We start from the raw sequence: 6523 nt of genomic DNA on the forward strand, positions 1-6523 counted from the left end.
GGTCGCGACTTGCCCAAACAGGTTGCGGCGCGCCCTTCCAACCAGAGAGCTTCCTTGACACTGTCCAAAGGCACGGGCCGCAACTTTCCCTAACAGGTCGTGGCGCGGCCCTCCAACCCCAGAGCCTCCTTGACACTGTACAAAGGCATGGGCCGCGACTTGCCCTAACAGGTCGCGCCCCCCCCCGCCTCCCAAGCAGAGACCTTCCAAGGCGTCTGGGCTCAGGCTGAGTCGCGACTTATCAAGAACAATGTCACGACTTGGCCCATCGAACCCAGAAATTCCTCAACTTTCAGCAGCCAAATCCAAACCAAACTAACTCAAAATCACCCCAATACCATAATTCAATCATCACAATAACTCTAACACCTTCTCAACAGCAAAACCCAACAGGAATTCAGTCCTAAAACCCATTAAATCTTTAATTCAATCCTTGAGTTAAGAGGTTCAAAAACACCTCGAGAAACCACATATTCTACATAAATTAAACCATAAAAGAGAGTTTAGATGTTTACCTTAGCTGTAGATGAAGTCCTTCTAGCCTCAAGAAATCTGAAACCCAATCCCAAGCTTCAATTCTATGGCTTCTAGTCACTAAATCCTCTTAGCTTCAATGGTTAGCTTGGAAAAGCTTCTTGAAAGAAAGAGAGTAAGTTAAGAGAGAGAAAGAGTCGCTCCATAGCTTCTTAGTGTGTTCCTTTTGGTGTTTTTGTCTTTTATCTCCTTAAGCTAACTGGCTTAAGTTAATCCCGAGGCTCGGGGTACCAAAAACGTCCCCAAGGGCAAAATGGTAAATTTCCCCAATATTCCCTCCTAAACTCTCTAACTTCAAATATATCTCCAACTATTTATTTCCATAACCCGATAACCCAATTAAATATCTAATACCCAAAATACCCCTTGACTCACCTCGAGTCGGGTATTGTGTCCAGTTGTGACTTTCCCGCTAGCTTGCTCCCTAGGATCGCCTCGTGCCGAGTAACCCAAATAAACCCACATAATGATGTGGTCTCCCACATATAACACATATATGCACATAAATATACAATTATTCTCCCAACATGCCAAATTACCAAAATCGCCCTTCTAATAAAAGACAGGCACACATGCATATTTAATACCCCTAAATATGCAGAACTAATCATATTATCATATAATTCATATAATTACTATAAATATAACAATTAAGCACATAATTCCATATATTTCCATCCTGGCCCCCCTAATCAAGGCCCTAAGCCTTATTAGGTAATTTTGGGATGTTACAACTATCCCCTCCTTAAATAAATTTCATCATCGAAATTTTACCTGAACAACTCGGGATACTAAGTTCGTCTATTTGTCTCCAGCTCCCTGGTCGCTTCCTCGACCTTGCTATTCCGCCATAATACCTTAACTAAAGGTATAGTCTTGTTCCTCAAGACCTTGTCCTTTCTGTCAAGAATCTGAATTGGTTGTTCTTCATAAGACAAGTCTGCCTCGAATTCCAAATCCTTATAACTTAGTACATGTGTTCCATCTGACACATACTTCCTCAACATGGAGATATGAAATACATTATACAAACTAGACAGGGCAGGAGGTAAGGCTAACCTATAGGCCACCTGCCCGATCCTCTCCAGGATCTCAAACGATCCCACAAACCTAGGGCTCAGCTTTCCCTTATTCCCGAACCTCTTCACCCTTCTCAAAGGTGAAACCCTAAGGAAGACATAGTCTCCCACATGGAACTCCACGTTCCTCCACCTCGAGTCAGACTAGCTCTTCTGCCTACTATGAGATGAGAGCATCCGAGCTCTAATCTTCTCGATAGCCTTAGTGGTCCATCTCTCACCCATCTCATCCCAGTGTATGGGCGACCTACACTTCCTACCATACAACATCTTATAAGGTGCCACCTGATGGTAGACTGGCAACTGTTGTTATAAGAAAATTCTATCAGAGGCAAATATTTACTCAAGGACCTTCATAGTCCATCACACATGCTGTCAGCATGTCCTCCAATATCTGGATAGTCCTCTCAGACTGAGCATTGGACTGAGGATGATAAGTTGTGCTAAACTTTAGCTATGTACCCATCACCCTCTGCAAACTTTCCCAAAACTTGGAAGTAAATATAGGGGCTCTATCAGGCACGATAGACCTCGGAGTTCCATGAAGGCGAACTATTTCTCTCACATAGAGATTCACATACTGGTAAACTATGTAAGTCATCCTCACAGGTAGGAAATGTGCTGATTTCGTGTACCGATCCACAATGACCCAAATAGAATCGGGCTGGCCCACTATCCTCGGCAAGCCTACCACGAAATCCATCATAATATCCTCCCACTTCCACTCTAGGATATCCAGAGGCTGCAACAACCTTGTGGCCTCTGATGCTCAGCCTTGACCTGCTGACAGGTCAGGCACCTTTCCACATACTCAGTCACATCCCCCTTCATCCCAGGCCCCCAATATAAAGCTTTCAAATCTTGGTACATCTTCGTGGTGCCTAGATGAATAGAATAAGGGGTAGTGTGAGATTCATCCTGAATCTCTCATCTAATCTCGGTGTCCATCGAAATGGAAATCCGATCCTTATACCTCAGTAAGCCCACACTCGACACCGTATAGTCCTTAGCTACTTCAGGTAGGTTGTCCTCTCTAACCCGCCCCAATTGTGGGTCATCTAACTTCCTTTGCTTGTTTCTTTCCAAGATAGTAGATTGTAATGACCCAACTATTTCTAAGACCTTAGATCATTAAAACTACTAGACATAGCTACTATTTTGGGAAACATACATAATGAATAACATAACTTTATTTAAAACCCCAAAAATAAATATTGTTGCATAATACAAAGTAACATATGAAATATAAAATACGGTATGGGTATCCATTGTTTAATACATAAAAACATAAACACTAAACTTTAATTGTTTAAAAAACTAAGTGAGGAATTACAAAAGAAACATAATTCAAAAGAATTAAAAAAAACAATGTCATCCTCGATTGACACGCAGTCCATTCAACCCATTCATCCTTAACACACAAGCCAAGCTGCCATGAATCTTTCCGCCTTCCATATTCATTTTCCTACATCAAGCTAAAAAAAACAAAGGAATGAGCCTAATGCCCAGCAAGGAAAATCTATTAAAAACATACATCCTAAATCATACACGTAAGACTATATCATATACTACAAAACATATAACATATATGACTACAATATTAATGGCAATTAACTCATTAACATGGCATGTGATAAACCATCTAGGTCCTCTGTCTACTAATCGAGGTAGGTTAGGTCACATGGTAGTATATGATAACCCATCTAGATCCTCTATCTACTAATTGAGGTAGGGTAAATCATAACTCTAAACCATGAAAACGATAAAAATTCTTGGGGTTTGCTGTCTAAGCAACTATAAGCCTCAAGCGACATAAAAAATATTGGGGTTTGCTATCTAAGCAACTATAAGCCCCAAATTACTCCAAGACATATATACATATATATCATAGCATAAAAAAATATAAACATATAAGCACATAAAATCTATCATTTTTTCCTTACCAATAACCGGGATATTTGAGAACAAGAACGGGATTAGAACACTCCTAAAAACCAATAGTAAGAATGGTGAACTTCTAAAGAAAATAGATGAAAAGACAACTAAACCATCAAAGAAGAAACTTACCAAGAATAACCTTAAGTTTTCAAGAAACTTAAACACCTAACCAAGAATCATAAACAAGAGTTAGGATTTGAAAAGAAAGAAAATAAAGAAAACTAAAGAACCATAAATAACTGAACTTAAGGATAAGAATACCTTGAATGATCTAATGAATTGATCTAAACCTTGATACCAAAATCTCACTATATCTCATTTCCCAAGTGTTTAGAAAAGCTTAGAATGATAAAGCTTTTAACCCAAAAACCCAAGTGTTTCTCTTTATAGTAACACTAGCAACTTGGAGGCTCTGAAGACTGCTTGAAGAATGAAGAAAATGGATGAGTACTAGGTCCTATTTATAGAGTTCAAGGAGTGAAACTAACCCCTTTGAATTTGAATAAATAAATGAATTTAAAATGAAAAAGATTTGAATTTTCGTTCAACAGTTGCCCAGAACTCGGTCAAAATTGTTCAAAGGCAGGTCCAAGTGGTTAAGGTTGTTTTTAAATTTAAAAATCCTCAAGATTAAAAAATCTAGCACCAGGGGTGATATATCACCTACCCTGGGCGATATATCGCCTAGACCATTTTCTCGAGCCCCGTTTGAATGTTCGTGCAAATTCAACGTGTTTTCCGTATCTCCCGTGGGCGATATATCGGCCCCTATAGCTGCGATATATCGGCATACGTTGATATATTGAACATGTATTTGCACTTTTTCAGCATATTTTGAATTGAGTAAACAACTTTGACTGAGTCTAAACGTGATCCTAACAGCTTTTGGAAGGATCTAGAGCTTCTAGATGTTTCTTTTAATTAAACTATTCATCATAAATACTTAACTGCTTAATAAACATGATTATGACATGTGTCACCATCTTATTAGTTCTATCTAAACTTAAGGTTATAATAAATGACATCTCTATAATCAACTATATTAATCAAACCTTATGTTATAATTAATATTCTTAAACTATCGGTTAAACTTATAAAATCCAAAACTGTTGCTATGAGTGTCCAACTAAGTCTCGGTTTGAACCAAAATCCACGGAATCTAACATACTACAAACTAATACTAACTACTACTACTATCTAGCTAGCTACGTAAATATTCTAAGACACTACATAGATTGTAAAGTGATGTTGGCTAACCGGCCCACCACTAGCTCAATCCCTTCTCTATTCATGTCATCAGCCAACTTCCTCGATATTTATCTGGCACTATATAACTGTCTCGGACCCTTCCGACTTAAGGCATCTGCTACCACGTTGGCTTTTCCAGGGTGAAAAAGAATCTCGCAATCATAATCCTTTACTAGTACTAACAAACGTCTCGGCCTCATGTTCAGATCCTTTTGAGTGAAGAAGTACTTTAAACTCTTGTGATCAGTGTATATTTCACACTTCTCACCATACAGGTAGTGCCACCACACCTTCAGGGCAAAAACTACCATTGCAAGCTCTAAGTCATGGGTGGGGTATCTCTACTCATAATCCTTCAACTGACGTGATGCATAGTCTAGAATCTACATAAGTATGCAACCCAGACCCTGCCTCGAAGCGTCACAATAAACCACAAACTTATCTTGATCTGTAGGAAGCCTCAAAACTGGTGCAGTGATCAAACTCTTCTTGAGCTTCTGAAATCTGTCTTCACACTTGTCTGACCATACAAACCTCTTATTCTTGCGTGTCAATTCAGTCAATGACGACGCAACCTTGGAGAACCCTTCCACAAAGCATCTGTAATATCTCACCAAACCTAAGAAACTCCTGATCTTTGAAGCATTCTTCGGTCTTGGACAATCCCTGACTACTTCAATCTTCACCAGATCTACCTTGATTCCATCCTTGCTGACTATGTGACCCAAGAAAGTCACATGTGGCAACCAAAACTCACATTTCTTGAACTTCGTATACAACCTGTGTTCTTTCAACCTTTGTAATACCAATCTGAGGTGATGTTCGTGCTCTGTATCCGTTCGAGAGTTTATTAATATATCATCAATAAAGACGATCAAAAATTGGTCCAGGTAGTCCTTGAACACTCTGTCCATCAAATCCATAAATGCTGTCGGGCATTAGTTAATCCAAACGACATCACCAAAAATTCATAATGCCAGTACCTGGTACGAAAAGCTGTCTTCGGTATATCTTCCTCCTTGATCCTCAGCTGGTGATAACCAGATCAAAGATCTATCTTAGAGAATACCGTTCTACCCTGCAGCTGGTCAAAAAAATTATCAATCCTTGGCAGAGGATATCTATTATTGATAGTCAACTTGTTCAGTTTTCTATAATTGATGCACGTCCTCAGAGAACCATTCTTCTTCTTCATAAAGAGAACCGCTGCACCCCATGGTGAGAAACTGGGCCTGATGAAACTGAAGTCCAGAAATTCCTGTAGTTGAACCTTTAGTTCCTTCAGCTCTGCCGGAACCATCCTGTAAGGTGCCTTAGACACTGGATTTGTCCCTGGAACCAATTCAATTACAAACTCAATCTCCCTATGCGGAGGTGACCCTGGTAGATCCTTTGGAAACACATCCAGAAACTCACAGAACAATTGGGTCTATTCTGGTCCCACTGGCACGACCTGAGTGGTATCCACAACATCAGCTAAGAACCCTATGCACCCCCCTGCAACAAATCTCTAACTTTGAGTACTGATATCATAGGTATACGAGGTTCATGCACAGTGCCAACAAAAACAAAGGGGTCCTCACCCTCTGACTCAAAGGTTACCATCTTCTTCTTAGAGTCTATCGATGCCCCATACTTCTCTAGCCAATCCATACCCAAAATTATGTCAAAATCAATCATCTCCAACTCCACCAAGTCAATTGATAACTCCCTGCATTCCACTG

The sequence above is a fragment of the Humulus lupulus genome, chromosome 3 (assembly GCF_963169125.1).
Source record: "Humulus lupulus chromosome 3, drHumLupu1.1, whole genome shotgun sequence".
NCBI lineage: Eukaryota > Viridiplantae > Streptophyta > Magnoliopsida > Rosales > Cannabaceae > Humulus > Humulus lupulus.